The sequence below is a fragment of the Sturnus vulgaris genome, chromosome 7, assembly GCF_052056855.1.
Source record: "Sturnus vulgaris isolate bStuVul1 chromosome 7, bStuVul1.hap1, whole genome shotgun sequence".
NCBI classification, from domain to species: domain Eukaryota; kingdom Metazoa; phylum Chordata; class Aves; order Passeriformes; family Sturnidae; genus Sturnus; species Sturnus vulgaris.
The window spans coordinates 38187029-38203992 of NC_142249.1; the positions used below are offsets into that span (position 1 = coordinate 38187029).

The 16964-nt window shown below is 40.0% G+C and overlaps 1 protein-coding gene across 1 annotated transcript in view; it reads right to left on the reverse strand.

The window, feature by feature from the left end:
* Positions 1–365: 365 nt before the first annotated feature.
* Positions 366–16964, reverse strand: part of LOC148223241 (uncharacterized) — a 36427-nt gene continuing 19828 nt past the window's right edge. Inside the window, exons 8-10 of the mRNA XM_088168396.1 lie at positions 16715–16775; positions 14289–14353; positions 366–4163 (exon numbers count right to left, since the gene is read on the reverse strand). The gene's annotated coding sequence lies outside the window, so the exon portion shown is untranslated. The remainder of the gene's footprint in view (positions 4164–14288; positions 14354–16714; positions 16776–16964) is intronic.

Genomic DNA, 16964 nt, shown 5'->3' on the forward strand with positions numbered 1-16964 from the left:
CACCTGTGTCACACCATATGCATTATTCTGCCTCACAGAAAAGGGAAAATAGGGGCACCTCCTTCTCTGAGTTCATTCAAGGACAGAACCACACATGGAGTATCCAGGAAAATATCTCAGGAGGCCACAGTCTTCTTGATGATATAAACTTCACTGAGATTAGGGTGGGAAAGGCAGAATTTGGCTTACTGGGAATGTGTATTATGGGAACTTGCAAATGGAAGATGGGCTTCTATCTGAAAAACACATCAATGAAAGTGAAGATACAGCACAAAGGCTTGAAACAGTTCACAAAGAGAATGGAAATAGAAATGTGACAGCTATCAAGGGTTGGATTTTTTTACCCAATATCACAGAATTTCAAGTGACTCATAAACCTAAGATTTATTTTCAACAGTGACACATCACAGAAGACACAAATCCCCAATTCTCATTAAAAGCTGATGAGATTAATCTGGGTTATCTTTAAACTGAGTGGCTTGAGAGCATGTCCAAGACTGCAGTCTCCTAGAAACATCCCAGCTCCACTCTGGGACAGCAGCAGATATGATTTTATCTTCTTCCTCCTCCAGACAGTCTGTTTTCCACGGATGGGAAATCTGCCATCTTCAGCCAATCCTTTGGTGTGGGAACTGAAGGACAAGGACTTGGATCATGTTGCTCAGATGATGCAAATATCAATCAAATGGGATCACAAAGTCCATTTTTCACCTAAGAAAAAAAAATTTTTTCACCTCCATCTCATCAATTAAAATTTTAATGAATCACAGCCAGCTTCTGCCCAACACCACAACAGTTTAAATCATTCAGCAGCATCTCTGCATCACCAAAAAACACCTTCCTCCAGTCTTGGGTCATATCATGGTGGAAGCCTGCTTCCCAAGCCTCAGAGTCCTTTTTGGGCCACAGCACCACACACAAAGCAAATTATCTTTTATAGAACAGGCTAAAAGAGAAATCAGGAAAGCAGCTGTGGTTATTTTCAGTAGAGACCCCTGTAAACCTTTCACCAGGAGTCCTGCTATTCAAGCAGTGCCCCAAGCATTGTTATTCCATTATATCACTTGGTCGTTTGCATGAAACCATAACTTTGTGTCTCACTTTGCTGTTTATTAATTTCTTCCATCAGTAGAATAAACTTAGGTAGGTTTATAGAAACTAGTCTAGCCTAGCCAAGCCAAGCTAGGCAGAGAGAGTGGGCACAAACCACGCTGAGAATGGGCCAAGACCATCCCTTGGCACAAGGTTGGGGTGGCTCCACAGGACAGTCTAGCAGAGCCACATGGAGTGTGTTGAAGGTGCCTGACTCACATGACAATGAATTTGACACACTTTCAAGAAAGCAATGAGTCATGAACACAAACTGGTCTTCGTGCCATGCTCAAAGAATGAAATAAAGTCAAAAAAAGAAAGGTATTGAGTTTCCCTGACTGTGGTTTGACAGCCTTCAGTGAGGACAGACTGAAGATCTTCCACAATAAAGATATGTCACAGTTGGGCAGAGTGAGCACAGCCCACAATACTAGCATCAGATATATTTTCTATCAGTTTTTGGTTTGTTGGGTTTTTAGTTTTGGTTGTTCTGGGTTTTTTTTAAGGAGGAACTAAAGCCGTCATCCCGATCCACACGCTGCAGGAGACAAAACATATTGATGGTTTGGTTACTAAACACACTGTGAATTTTCACAGTGGATCAGCACAAAGTTATGAAGCACAGGTGTTCCTGTAATTGTGATACATTGGGAAAATTCATACTGTTAAATGAGCCTCAGCTTCACACTTCCACCTGTGTGATGTGGAAATGTACTGGGGGTACATGGGGATATAATAGAGGATATGTAGGAATGATTACTGGCTGGTTCAGGACTTGTTTCTCTTAATTTGTCTGAGTGTGTAATATCTGCATTTGTATTTACTGCCATCGTAAAGTGGGAAATGTGTGTTACACATGCTGGTAAAAATAATGATAACACGTGAAAAAACAAAGTTAGTACACTGAGTGGAAAAGAAATCCTGAAAGCTCTCAAGCCAAAGGAAATCTAGAGAGTCTTTAGGAAATGGAAAATATTTCAACAAGAGAATGAAAGCATGGGGGTTTTTTTCCATCACATTTCAATTCTACTCAACAGTTTCTTGTTTTCATTTTCTATGGCGAAGGAAGGAGGAGATGATTCAAGAATGGGAAATGTGGGAAATGCTAAAATGCAGAAAGATGAGGTCTTGAAGCAGGTGGAAGGAAATATCTACATGGATTACCTGACTCAGAACATGAGAAACAAATGGAGAATGCTGGCATATAAGTAGATTTATTTTCCTTTAACAGGTGTTTTTTGGGATGAGAATTGGAGAGGCAGAATTTCTTAATTTTATTCCAGACCTGTCAGAGTTTCTCAAGTACGTGTTTCAGGACTATAAAAGCAAAGAAAAAAAAAAAAGAACCAATGATCAAATAAAAAAGGGAAGATGATTAAACATATTTTCCTGTATGCCTTGGAGGTATCAGCTCTGGTGTTTGACAAGGAACACAATTCTCACTACTCCTGAGAGAGCCTTTCAAGCTGTCCTGGAGACAGCAGACTGCTCTTTGCTAAGGTTAGCTGACATGACAGAACAACTCTAAAATTACTAGTTTTCAGAACTATTCCTCTTTTAAAAACCGTAATCACCACCTTGAAGTGACACCTTTAAAAAAGTGAAGACTTGAATGCAACATCTCAGAATTTGCCTACTCATACCTCCTTGCTCTTGGCAACACCTTGATGCTTCATAGCTGGAATTTCAGAGTGGCCTTCAGAAGCTGCCCCAGTGGATAAGAAGAACTGTTAAAGGGACAACTTATTCACCATGGGGATGGCAAAGTGTTTTGAGGACTACAGGAAAGCCTCTTTTCTAATCACAGATAACAATACCTCTTTTCCAAGGGAATGTGTAGCACTTAAAAAAGGAAGGGAAAAAGGCTGGAATTGGTTTTGGTGAGAAAGATTTTTCTGAGCAGATAGGACAAATGCAACCACTTCAAGGCATGTGACAATCACTAAATAACTCATTTAACATGGTTAAATGAATCTGAGCCCAATGTTTTGGTCCAAGAGTTTTACCAACAGATTTTGCCATTTTCCTATAATTTTATCCACTGAACCTTGTATAACTCTTGGATCTTATCCCTGTATCTATATCTAACCCCTTTCTGAGACTCTCCTTTGGTCTCTCCCTTTTTCCCTCTTGCCATTTCCTCTCTTGTAAAGTGTTGTACTCCTGTAATACAGGAGTGATGTTGCTTGTTTGTGGCCTTGCTTACTCCTGTCCTCATCAAATGCTGCATCAAACTTTATTTTAATTCTGCATAATAACAAAGCAAGTAGACACTAACTTTATCTCTTTATTGACCTGCAGATTATCCCCACAGGAAGTGGTCAGAGCAGCTGGAATCCATGTAATTTACCAACTTAAACTCAAAAGCTCTTCAGACAGAGAAATGCTCAGATGTCAAGATATTACCAGCATTTGAAGTACCCATATTTATTGATCTCTTCAGTGTTTGAAACTATTTTACCCTTTAAACCTCTTCCCTCCTCTAGAAAATGAATTCATATATGGCTTGAAAAAAAATCATTAGCAACTAGCTTTTAATAAATCTGATCCATGCCTCTTCATTTCCAGCCTGAAATTCATCTCTATTGGCCAGTGTTGCAAAGTCTCCATTTACTTCTTGCTGTCCCATGGGATCCTGTGAGATACCATTCCATTGGCCTTCTGTGGTAGATCCAGTCTCAATCCCACAGGGCCACCTTGTCACCAAAGTTTCCTATCACTCATGTTCAATTCCTGTCCTCCAACCCTTGTACAGTATCTTGGAATACTTTTCCCTCTCCTGTTCCTCATAGTCCACAGGATGCTATTTGTCCACTCTTCCACCACATTTTTTCGTCTTCAGACTTCCTTGTCAAACTTGATTTCAATCTTACATATTATATTTCTTTTCATGACTTCTGACCTGTTCCTCAGCAATCGGAATATCTTACTTTCCTGAAAGTTCTGTGACTTTCAGCATATTTCAGTAATTAATGGAAAAGGGGCAGATGGAGGATGTCTTCATGAGGATCAGCCTCATATTTCTGCATAGGAGTGAAAGAAAAATTGTAGCTCTAAAAACTTCAGTCCTACTGGGAAAAAAAAAGAATAAACAAATATTATTAGCACTGCAGATGAGTGTAAAATTAATTTTTTAAAAAGAGAGTGTTGACCATGGGAAACTTTCAGTCAGCAAATTAGGTGAACAGCATATTAAAACCATAAGAGTTGGCCAATTGTTCCCCATTCTCAGGCATTCCAGGGAGATTACAGCCTTGGAACAGCTATGCTTGCCTGGATTATATGGAGGCTGTAATGGAACCCATTTTTGTACCGAGCAGCAAACAGAGCAGAAGTGGAGAAGGTCTCCACAATTCAAGAGCCTTTTTTCTGTCACTTGCACTTCTGCCACCTCCCCCTTGTGCTCCAGATACCATGGTGACATGCTGCTGCCATGGATGAGGAGGGTGAGTGGTGTCCAGGAGCCACTGGGATAATGGCCTTGGACAACAGATGGTTATAATATTACATTACACCCTTGGCACCAGGGCTTACTGACTAGACTGGTGTAATCCCACACAGCGTTTTGGAGCTTTCTTGGGTCTCCCATCCTCTGTTCATGGCCTGCAGAAGCAAAGTGCTGCTCTCATGGCCGTCAGGAAATGGTGATGGGTTTAGCAAAAACGTGGTACAGCTCTCTTCTCCCAAAGCCAAGCTCGTTCAGGCTCATCCAATGTAATAGCCATTGTATTTAGAATCATATTTGAAATGTATGGAAAATTAAAGGAAAGTTGCAATACAGTATTTTTGACCTCCTAACCCTTCTCCTTTTCTTTTATAAAACAGAACTTCTTGTACAAATACCACAAGTCCAGAAAATCCTTTACATTAAGAAGTTGTTATAACACCAGGTAAAATAATTTATGGCAAATTACTCTCAAGGCTCAGCTTTCCCAATATTATCCTGCTATTTCATAGACATATATATCTTCTGTACATTGTGCAGGCCTTCAGAACCTGACATTGTTCTCAGAAATATAAATGGGAAATGAACATAAGCATTTTTACTGTAATATATACATTTACCATTGCCTAACAATAAAGAGAAATAGGTAAAAAACAGAGGCTGATAACAATGTCCAGAAACTCTAATGCAGAATGTCACTGAAAGGAGCTAATTCCAGTGATATTGCTGGAGACATTCTAGGAACCTACTGTAGGTTCAGGAAAAAAAAGAATGAAGTTAACATATTTCTATGTAGTGTTAGAGAATAACACTGTCACGTGTTTTTTTTTTTTGCTTTCAGATGCTATTTGAGAATCTTAACACAGTCCTTAATCGTGGTTTTTAAGTGCCTTTGTTACTCCATTGTATGCTAAATAATGTCATTGCAATTGTTATGCTTACACACCAAGTTTTGCCAAAATCCCCCACTCACTGCTTCTTCATTAAATAACAACAAACCGTGAGGGTTAGTTCTGCATCAGCACTTCAATTTCCTCATGAAAAATTGGCCTTCTTTTTTCTTGGCTTGTGAGCACCCCAAACCAATATCACTCATGCCTTGTTATACAACAAAAGGAAATAACGGTGCCTGCAACAGCAATCTGGCTGTGCCTGCCTGTGCTCAATGCCATTTTGACTTGAGCAGCCCAGGCAGAGTGTGCTGCTCCCCCATCCCCTCTGCAGAGACAGGTCCCAGTCTCCCAAATTGGTTGTAAAGGGGATGTTATTTGAACCCACTGGCACGGTGGGTGCAGAGAAGTCTATGTGATAAAAGGGATGTGGAAACAATCATTACATTCCTTCTGCGTCCACTTTTTCCTGTGAAGATGGCAAACAGAAAGGGGAAAATGGCAAGCACTGAACACACACTGTGTGCAACTTGCTGCTCCCCAAAGGAAGGTCTAATCATTCATGGTTAGACCTGGTACCTGTCTGTCTTGGGAAAATCAGTTTGTACCTCCACATCTTCCTTAGCAGATCTATTTGTAGGCTAATAAGGAAACAGATAAGTCACTGAAATCAAGTCTACAAGAATTTAATGTGTTTGCAGTTCAGCAATTAAAGACAAGCCTCATTTAAAGCACTTAGTCACTTGACTAGAGTGTCCATCCAAAAAGTCCTAACCTTACTTGAAATTTTCTATCATTAGATAAGCAGTAATTGGTCAAAACAGCTCCACTGACTTCAGCAGCACTGTTCACACACCCACATAAGCACAGATACTTTACTAGCTCTGGACCAAACCCAAAGCCTGTATTGCAGCTTTACTGTGAGGCACCACCCGGACTCTGAGAGGTGTTAATGCCATGTGTTCCTTTAAAGTTGGGACCCGTGAGACCAGAGTGATACCTGAGAAGTGCCAAAAGCCCTCAGCTCCTCACTGAGCAAATCACTCCACCAGATCACTCTCAATCAACGTGGACCTGCACCAAGGATGTCAAAAGAACAAGATGTCACCAGCTTCAAAGGAGGCAGGATTGGGCCAAAAACCAATTATTTTTTGTTTGGGCTGTTACCCAGCAAAAAGCAGAGGGAGATTTTCAGTTGAATTCCCTAAGTGGAGTTGGTGACAAACACCTTTCACACATTCCTTTTTCTGGCAGGATTGAGGGAAGGTGTCTCAGTGGCTCACATGCTAATCTTCTATTGCTGAAACTATAGATCAGATGGCGGTTTGGTAATTTTTAGCATGGCTCTTGTTTAGCTCAACACAGACACAGAAAATGAAGCACTCATTTGCTGACTAGAAAATCACAGTTGAGGTCGATTGATGAAGCAGTGCAAAGAAGGCTGTTCTGTCCCCAGCTTGTGGATAAACAATACCAACCACCACCCTTCACTAGTTATATATTCAACTCTTGAATATTTAAAAATCCACTAGCTACTATATGGCTTACCAGTGCTTTTGTAGGGAAAGTGTCAGATTATTTTACATTTAGCTACACTCAAAGCAGCTGCCCTATGTTTCTAGCACAGAAAAAAAAATCATTACAGGGGGAAAAAAAATAACAAAGCAAAAGAAAGAAATCCAGGCAATACCACGTTAAATGATGAACCACGGAAGTGGATTTTCCATTACTCCGTAAAACCTTAGGAGGCCATGAGTTAACTGAAGCAAGCAGAACAAAAAAAACAACAAACCAACAACGAAGCAAGGAAGGTACCATAGCTACTTTCTTGAAAACAAAACCAATCTTTTCATTCCTGCCATTTGTTAGAATTCTTCCTCCAGGCAAGCTGGACAGCTGCACTAGTAGGTTTTTTAGTCATGGGTTGTAAGCCCCACCTGGCTAGATTTGTTTAGCAGACAGCTGGCAGAATGAAATTAAAAGAACAGGGACATACAAACTGCTTCCAAAACAAAAAGCTGAAAGAATACTTTTTGGATGCTTTCACTGAGTTTATTTGGTATATGTTTAGGGGAGATTCTTCCCTTAGTTTTTACCGTCCCCCATCTTTCTGCACCCAAAAGTGCTAAAAAAAGCCAAAGCGAGACTGAAGGCTGCATTAAACACATCAAAAAGGGAAGGAAATGCCCCATCTCAGCCTATTTATTTTGTAGATGTGCACACATATATGAATACACACTCTCTCTTTCTATCTCTCTCAATTATGGTTTACAATTCCCCAAGACTGACATTGGTTTTAAATCAACTTCTCTCTTCTTATTCCTTTCTTTTTTTTTTTTTTGGCAACTTTTTTTCCTCTATTTTCTAAAGCCAATAAGATAGATTTTCTTCATCTGGAATGTTCTTTCTAGCTTAAAGATAAGAAGGAGTTTAAAATTGTGGGAATGGCATCCCTCCTGCATCTGTTTCTCTCACAAACCTATCAAATATCTAATTTTTGGCATTACTGCTGGCTCCAACAGGGGATGACATAAACCAGCTTTGTGGTTACATGTTTCACTTTTAATCTCATGAAAATGAAAATCAGTGCTGAAATGTCCCTTTACATGTGACAATGTGGGACTCTTTTCCAAAAACCAAAGGAAAGGGGCGTTACCCTGGTTAAGCTTAATATACAGCATATGTATAAATTTGCTTTTAGTTTGGATTTAGCTTGATGCTAGCAGAGGCATGTCGGGATTTTTTTTTTTAATTATTATTATTTTGTTTTACTGCAGAGATTTTAAACACTTTTGAAAGTATCACTGCACAAAGGAAGATGCACAATAAAAGTAAGATAGCAATCAGCAGATGAGCAGGCTGTTATGTGACAACAAATCTTCTGCAAGTAATATCATTTTCCACACAGCTCCATGGTCACATTCCCATAACATGTTTCTGTAGTTAGTGTGAAGGGAATCTGGTTTTTGCATGAGTTCTTTATTAAGAGCTAATGTAGTAATACTGGATGTACGACGACAAACCAAGATGGCTTGGATACTGTCTTGATTGGAGAAACTTTATGAAAACAAACTCCAAATGTTTAAAAATAAAAATCTGCCTTGACTCTGCTTGAAAGGGAACATGTGAGAAAAAGAACATTTAAGCTTACGGTATGACCGGTACCTATGAAACCCAGATGATCTGAGGTTAAAAGAAGCCTGAAACGCAAGCCTACTCCTATTTTCCGTGGAAAAGTAAAAAATATTAGCTAAAGGAAGGCCCTGAAACCAATCTAAGCCGTTCCACAGCACAGCACTCGCCCTCCTGAGCAGCAGCCGTTCTTGGCTGCCCTCCATCCCTGCCTGTACATCTCCATGGAGTGCAGACTCCATGGAGCCTGCTGGGATACGTGCCTTAGAGAGCCCTCGCCTCACCAAAAACATCAACATCCATATCAGATGCCTCAAACAGGAGGCAAAGGCCTGCAGGGCTGAATGCTCTGGGCTCAGGGAAACCCAGCAGCTTCCCCAGGGGCAGAAGGTGGGGCCCGTCCACGCTTCCATCAGGCACAAAATCCATCTCTCAAACAGCAGGCCAGCTGGGAAGTGACATTTGGAGGGGTAATATGGGTTACTCAACAAGCCTTTTTGGCCCTCCTGGTCAATGGGGTCTTTGCAACAGCTCCCTGCTCCACTTAATGGGTATTTTGGCAAATAAGCACCCAGGTAGGGCAAGGACAGGGAACAATGGGTTCAAACTGAAAGAGTGGAGGTTTAGTTTTGATGTGCAGATTAATTTCTTCTCTGTGCGGGTGGAGAGGTCCTGGCACAGGTTGCCCAGAGCTGTGGCTGCCCCATCCCCGGGAGTGTCCAAGACCAGGCTGGAGGGGGCTTGGAGAAACCTGGAGTAGTGGAAGGTGTCCCTTCCCATGACAATGAGGTTGGAATGAAGTGATATTTAAGGTCCCTTCCAACCCAAACCATTCTATGATTCCATGAGCTACTGAAAACTCTTTGTTTAGGAAATACCTAAGCCTGCATCTTTTGAGGTTCTTCTGTTGATTTGTTGAAGGCAAAGCTTATGAAATCCTCTGAGATTGTCCCACATATTCCTCCCAGGCTCCAGCTGAAGGAACTTGTCACACTAATTTTGTGTCTCTCTCATTTCTTGGGTTAGCTCTCTAAGAGTTCACCCTGCTTTAGATGAACTCAGCCAACTTCTCTAGTTAAGAAAATTGATTCTTATTTGCAACTTTCAAAGAAGAGAATCATGATGATTTTTAAAAAGCTCACCCCCCACTGCTAGAAAATCTCCCTCTTTTGGCTGCATGAGCTTTGAATTATATAAGATAGAAATAAGTCTGCATTTAAGGAAAGTCAATGAAGAAGAAATTCTGCAAGTTTAAAGCTCATGCTTAATCCTAGGCCGAACATTCATGTTTCTTCCTGTGTACCTCACCTCAACAAACACTTTCTGTGCTATGAGACTTGCCTATAAATTGTTCTCTGCATTTTAGCTGGACAACTAATGACAGCAAAACAACTGAAAGTGTTTCATATTTATGTTGGAAGATTAACATAACTCATTTCAACTCTGTTGAATGGACACATTTTACTCAGGAGAGAAATATTTTAAAAAAACCCAACAAAACCCACAAATGCAGAGGGAAAAGGGACATCAACCCTTAAAAATATTTCCTGGTATTACCATTCATATGGCATAAACAAACAGGCAGAGTGCATACATATGGGCCCCAGTCCTGTAATTTGGATGACAAGGGAGATCCTTTTGCCTAGGCAGTGCAAAACTAATTTCACTACACTGGCACATAATGCAATGTGATTGCTCCCTCAGTTTTATATTACAAGGTCACTGGAGCAAAAATTTTTGTGGTTTGTAAAGTACCAAGCACTCCAAGAAAACTTATTATATAATGATGTTATATTTAGTATAAATAAACCCATACCTACTATATAACATGGAGGAAAATATTTTGTCTGACGTAGTGAATCTGCAAAAACGTAAAGGACAGTCTGCAGAAAAACAGTTTTTAATGGAGAAATTCTGCTCATTTCTTATAATCCAAATTTGACTTTTTTTCCCTGAGAACTCATAAACATTTGGAAACTTTAAAGTGAAGTATTTCCATACATGGATTAATTTTTTTCCCGGGCATCAAAGACCTGAGTGAAGAATCCAACCTTTAACAACTCTGACAAACAGAATGTTACAATCTGGCTAAACCATGCAATATTGCAACCCTATTAATGCTAAATCGTTAATCACTTCAATAAGCAAGAGACCTTGTGTTTCCTTGGCTTTTCCAATGAACAGCATCACCCAGACCTCTTATGAGATCCTTGGTTCAGTCTTTCCCAACACACAACTGGCTTGAAATTTAAAAAAAAATAAATATATATATATAAAATACCAAAGTTCCTTCTACTTCTGTTCTGAACAGATCTACTCAACATCACGCAAAATAAGCTCTTTTTATTAAAAATACTTTCAAAACAATTATAGAAATTCTGTCAACATGTTTATTTACCAAAACACAAGCCTATAAAAATGATGGGTGTTCCCATAACCGCTTGAATAATAAAAGCTCATGTTTTCCTTTTAAAAAGCTTTGCAACAACAGCAAACACTGCTTTAAATCCTACTTTTTCCACTCCAAGCAGAGAGTTTTATCCAGCAATAACAACTGGGCTCTTTTCCTTCAGCACCTGTATTTTCTGAGGAGCCAGTAAAACAAGGATCAGTTCAGCATCATGTATGAGGTTTAATGGAATCTCAGCCTCAACTGTTGTGCTTTTAGAACCAAAGCATTTTCTTTTTATTTTTTTCTCATATGCTTAATACCAGCACAGTTGCATCCCCCAATGTTTTATTGGGCATATAGAGCACCAGGCAGCAAAGAACACGATGCAGACTTTAGGGCTGTAGCTGAAATTGCTCATTCATAATTACAGAAGTACCTGGAAACTTCATCTGGCTTCTCTTTTTCAACTTCATTTTACCCCAGATAAACCCAGAAAAATTCATTTTGAAATACCTTTCCATGTCACTGCTTAGATACTTCATTTGTTCAGTAAAAGTAGTTTAAAATTGTGACAATAGTAATAAAAAAATGATGAGACATGAGATGTAAATGGTCAAAATTAATATTATCAAAAAATAACAAATTGTGTCAATCTTGATTTGGAAAAGCAAAGACTGCCCTGAAGTCTTTGCAACTGAACTGCTCAAGTTCCAAATGGGCACACATGTGTTGAACTGTGCCCTCCATCCCACAATTTTACCTGAACTATGCTTTGTGTGATGAAATTCTACTTCATATCACAACCAGGAGACACAGGTCAGGTGCTGGGTTCTTCTCTCCCTAAAGAGAGTATGCAAAGGGATGCTGAACTGAGTATTTACAGAATCTCTTCCCAGAGCCAAGCACAAAGCAGCTCTTTGCAGGAGACCCGTCCTGAGAACAGTGCCAGTGTCCATTTGAAGGCATCACCCATATCAGTGGAGTAATGAGAGTCAAATCCCATGTAATTTACACATTAAAAGGAGAGAGCAATGCATGAAAAAATCAGTTTGGCTAATGAAAAAATCAGTTTGTCTAATGAAATTAAAGTCCCTAATCAAATATTGGCAGGAAAGATATTTAGAAACTCTCCTAATGTCATCCAGTTAATTCCCCCCTATTCTAACTAGAAGGGAAAGCAGTTGACTTTTATTCCCTGCTGAACCTCCCACCCTCAAATCACCAGAAAGACCCTGTTCTGAAGAGTATAATTAAGGCAGATTAAGGCAGATTTAGCTGTCAGCTATACCAGTACAGCACAGGTAATTCCTTTTCCTTCAGTGGTCACATGACAGCTCCAGGTAAGTAATGTACCTACTGCAGAGCATTTCCTTGCACACACTCTTCTTTGAATAGTATTTTTTCCTGACCTGATAAGTCTACCCATAGCAGAAAAGATATTGACAGACTGCCCAAGTACAGAGGAACCTGTGCTCCTGGGTTGCTGCCTCTACTAGGTTAACTTGCATTTTTGAGCTCCAGAAGATGTATAAGAAACTAGGCAATTAAAGTATTAATTCATAGGAAGGAAAAAAAAAACAAAAAAAAACCACCCAAAAAAACCATCACCAAAAAAAAAATGTTCTGGAACTAGTATGTCCTATAAAGCATAAATTTTCCCATCACCCACTAGCCTCTACTAGAGGGATCCTCTGCTCCTTTACGCCTTGTCCATCTGCCTTGTTTCATGGTTTTGTTCTTCTTCCCACTTTCTGCCATACTCCTTGTTAATATCACCTTGGTGTTTCTTCATCCCCATCCACCAGCCTCTCCTTTGTGCTGTCCCTGACTCTGTCACTCTCCCACACCAAGCACCTCTCACACCATCATCCCACCCTTCAAGATTTGTATGAATATTACAACAAGAGGAAGAGAAAGAGGTCAAACAAAAGAAAAAATAAAGAATTACCGTGGACTCTCATAGCTGGCACCATCTTTCTGGGCTTTATTTAGGCTGCAGTTTTGATGACGGCTATTTATTGGGGTTTTTTGTGGTAACACTTTATTTTAAGTATCTTATTATGAATTCATTTAGTATTGATTGCAGCAGCTCTGATCATAAAGAATTTATTTGGCATGCCATGAATGTCATATGCATTCATATTAAAAACTTGCTTTAATTCAAGATTAATATGAGAATTTTTTTCTTTTGTTTTTTTCTCTATCTTAATACACCTCATAGTTTGGAAGCCCAGTCTTGGTACTTTTACCAGAGGTTTTACACTTTCTTAAAGTAGAATTAGAAGCCTTTTTTATTTCTTTAAGCTTTTGGGATTATGCTTTAAAAAGAACCTTCCCAGAGTGCCTAATGTTCCCAGATCTCATCCATTTATTGCACTAACTAGACTAAGCAAGTTTTCACACCTATTTGATGATGCTGCAGCAAGCCAAGAAATTTAAAGCTTGCATTTCTCCCTGGTCCAACAGAAAGACTTGTGCCTTGAGTGAGAGCTGGAAAACACAGAAGGGGATTACCTGAAACTTCAAACCCTCTCTAGATATGTCAAAATATGCTCTGAGCAAATTGAGCCTTGACTAAAAGCAGGTATGTGCTTTGGATGCTATGTCTCATTGCATCTGTTACAGGCAACGTGTCAGCCACGTCTCCATCCGGCTGCTCCTGACTGTGATGCAACATGACACAGTTTGATAACAAAAGGATGTAATACACCATAATGACTCCAGGCAGGCAATTGTAATGTGATGGGATGTGCTGCCATGTAGTAGCAGGTGACATACCTCTCCAATCAGTCATGGACTAACCGGCAAAGCCTCCAGTTTAGGTTCGTTTTTGGAAAAAATCCTAAAGTCTTGATGATTATTTTCATCCGAATGTTTCAATATTGCTTCCTGCTGTGTTCACCCTGGCTTCCCTTTGCTGTGGCTGATTTTCCAGGTAGCAGCTGAAGCTATACCAAAAAATCACCAACCCAAAACCCAATAAGTGCCTTGTATCCAGGCTAGGCACAAGTAGATTCGCTTTGCTAGGGACTATGCATGCATCCAACCTTAAAAATTAACAAAGGGAATGTTGCAAAGGTAAGAGGCAATTCTTTATTTGTGCTATGGAAAGCAATAATGGAGATTTACAGTTCTTCAATAGAGCAAAGGATTTCCCAGAATGCTGGCTAACTAAACCACTCTGCACTGTATTGATGTGCCAGCTCACTGAAAACACCAGTTTATTAATAAATAGCTTGACTGAAGAGTCAGACGAAGAGGGAGCCTGCAGAAAGACACTGTCCCTACAGAAAACAGGGAAGTGGAGGGGGGAAAGAAAAAGAAAAAGCACACTTACTGTATGGGACTGAAGAAATGTGATCAGGAGATTAACTTTAAGAATGGGCAGAGAAGCTGAAGTGCCTGGGGGAAACACGGAAGAGCACAGGGAGATCCATGGGAGGTCTGTGCCTGCAAAACGTTTCTCCTCCTGTTTCTGATTTGTGTAGCTAGAACCATCCCACCATTTAATTAATTTCTTTTGTAAAGAATGTCACACATGTAGAAATCTGCTCCTAAAAAACCCCAAAACATGTAAAATGCCAGACCCAGGTTGTGTTGCAAGCAGCGTTGACAGAAAGTGAGCTCAGGGCCACTGGTAGGGGTGAATTTCACTTGTACCTTTGTGAGCTTTGCTGCTCCCATGTTCCCAGAACATCCTGTGGGTATCACACCTCACACCCACACACACTGGAGAGGCTTCTCCTGTACAGAAACCAGCAGATCTGGGGGCAAAGCCACCTCCCTCACAGCCTGCTACCATTTTGCCAATGGACTTTCATTTACTTCTGTCTCAGCTGCTGGTACTTAGCTCCCATTTCTCAGTGGGACTCTGAGCTAAGTGAGAGGAATATCAGGGGAAAACATCCCTCCCATCTTCCCTTTCAACTTCAGGCAGTGTGGGGAGGGGTATCACTCTGTAGCAGATGTGCTGAGACCACAGTGATCTCTTCCTCATGATTACAGTTAGTTATACCTGGGGATGCTCAATTTAATTCAGGCACAAATGTGCAAAGGAGAGTGGTGCTGAAGTAGAGTAAGTGGTACTAAAGGCTTTGTTCTGTGCACGGTAATGCAGTGCTTTATTTCACTAGACCTGGCTCACACATAAAGAAAAGAGGCACAGTTTGATACATGCCTTCTCCGATGAGCACTGCTAAGTAAGTGTGTTTGTTCTCAGTGTTGTTGTCATAAATATCATGAAATTTCTTATTTGAAGTTGGGAACTAATGATTCTTTCTCCTTAATGTGCCACAGTGACTCTGCACCCTATTGTTTTCCACCATTTGAGAATGCCCAAGGATGTCATTATAACTTCATGTATCAATATTAAACCTTCACAAACAGCAGACTAAATGAGCAGTTATCTTTGTTCCTGAAAATAGTGTACTTTCTTTAATTTTTTTTTAAACTTCATTTATCAGTAACTAGGTGTAGTCAATTGCTCTCCAGTATTGATCACAATATCTATAGCAGGCACAGAGTACCTTTGCTCAAGGTCACTGTAAGGTCGAGTTATGATCAATATGAATTGACTGTCTGCAAATAAATTTAAGTAGCTGACATAACTGAAAGGAGTAACTATTTAAAGTTAAGGTGGACCATGGGTTCTTGGTTTAGGAAAGCTCAGAGACCACACAAACGTGGCACAAGTCATCTGAACATGCACCACCAGTTCAACTGATTCTCCTGCAATTAGAGGTGCATAACTGTGGATCTAATCCTGAACATGCTTATTCTTGGAAATTAAAAAGGAAAACCACGGTCTTCATTCTAAGTCTGACTCACTTGGGATCAGACTTGCTGCCTTGAAAATAAATAAGTTAATACTAAAACAATATATGCAGGGCATCTATTGCTATGCTCCATTTCCCATAGGCTTTTTGGATTCTGTCTGTAGAGAATCCAAAGAAGGGCAAACCTTTCCAACATCAATATCCACACCTTGCCCTTCAATACATATTTAGGCATCCATGTCTGTAGACAACCATATTAAAATACTTTTATTGTTGTTGCAACTAACAAACTTTTTTTTTTTTGGTGGTCAATCAGTAGGTTTCTATAGTCCTTGTTGGTGTTTTGGAGAAGATCTATCTGAGGATTTTAGAACCTCTCAGACAGAAAATGCCAAATCAAACCAACAAAAACTCCCAAAAAACCACTGAGTAGAATCAGTGTATTAAACCTCAATGGGCTCTCACAACATTATCCAAGGGAGACATGTCCCAGGTGAGACAGGTTTGGGGAGAAGACCTGTGATCAGGTCGCTGGCCACTGGATGTCACTGCTGCCTACCCAAAGGTAGCCCACAAAACACTTGTGTGACTGCAAAAATTGTGGCTGTAGGAAACAGTTTTGCTGGAATCATTCCACATAGTTAGGCAATTTCTAATTTCAGAAAAATAGGCTCATAAAGCTCAAGAAGGCAATACCCAACTTCAAGAGTAATTAGTTTCATTTGTTTGCTACAGCTCGAGCTGAATGAGAAGCGCTAATAAAGAGTAAGTTTGGGGGTCGTGAGCAGTTACAGAAAGTTGCAACCATTGTGTTTTTACAAAAGATATCTTCAACGGAGGTACTGCTTTCCAGCCTCCTTCAAAATAACAAAACCAAACATTCACCTTGGAAGATTTTCCTATTCCTATCAGCAGGAAGAGCATATTTGTTTAGTTTGTCTAAAGGAGATACCACCACTCCTCCTGACCATTGCAGCCAACTACTCACCATGAGCCTCACTTGAGTCAAAAATCATCTGCCCAACACCAAGGAAAGATCTGGCTTACATCTGAAAAAAAAAAATGAACTGAAATTATTTTCTATATTTAGACTGTAGAGTCTACATTATTATTGTTGCTATTAATTGAAGCCATTCATCTGGGTTCATCACATTAGTGGAGCGGCTCTACGGGTGGGATTTATGTGACCAAATGCAGATGTCTATCTTGCAGACATCTGAGCTGGGCTCTTCTCACAG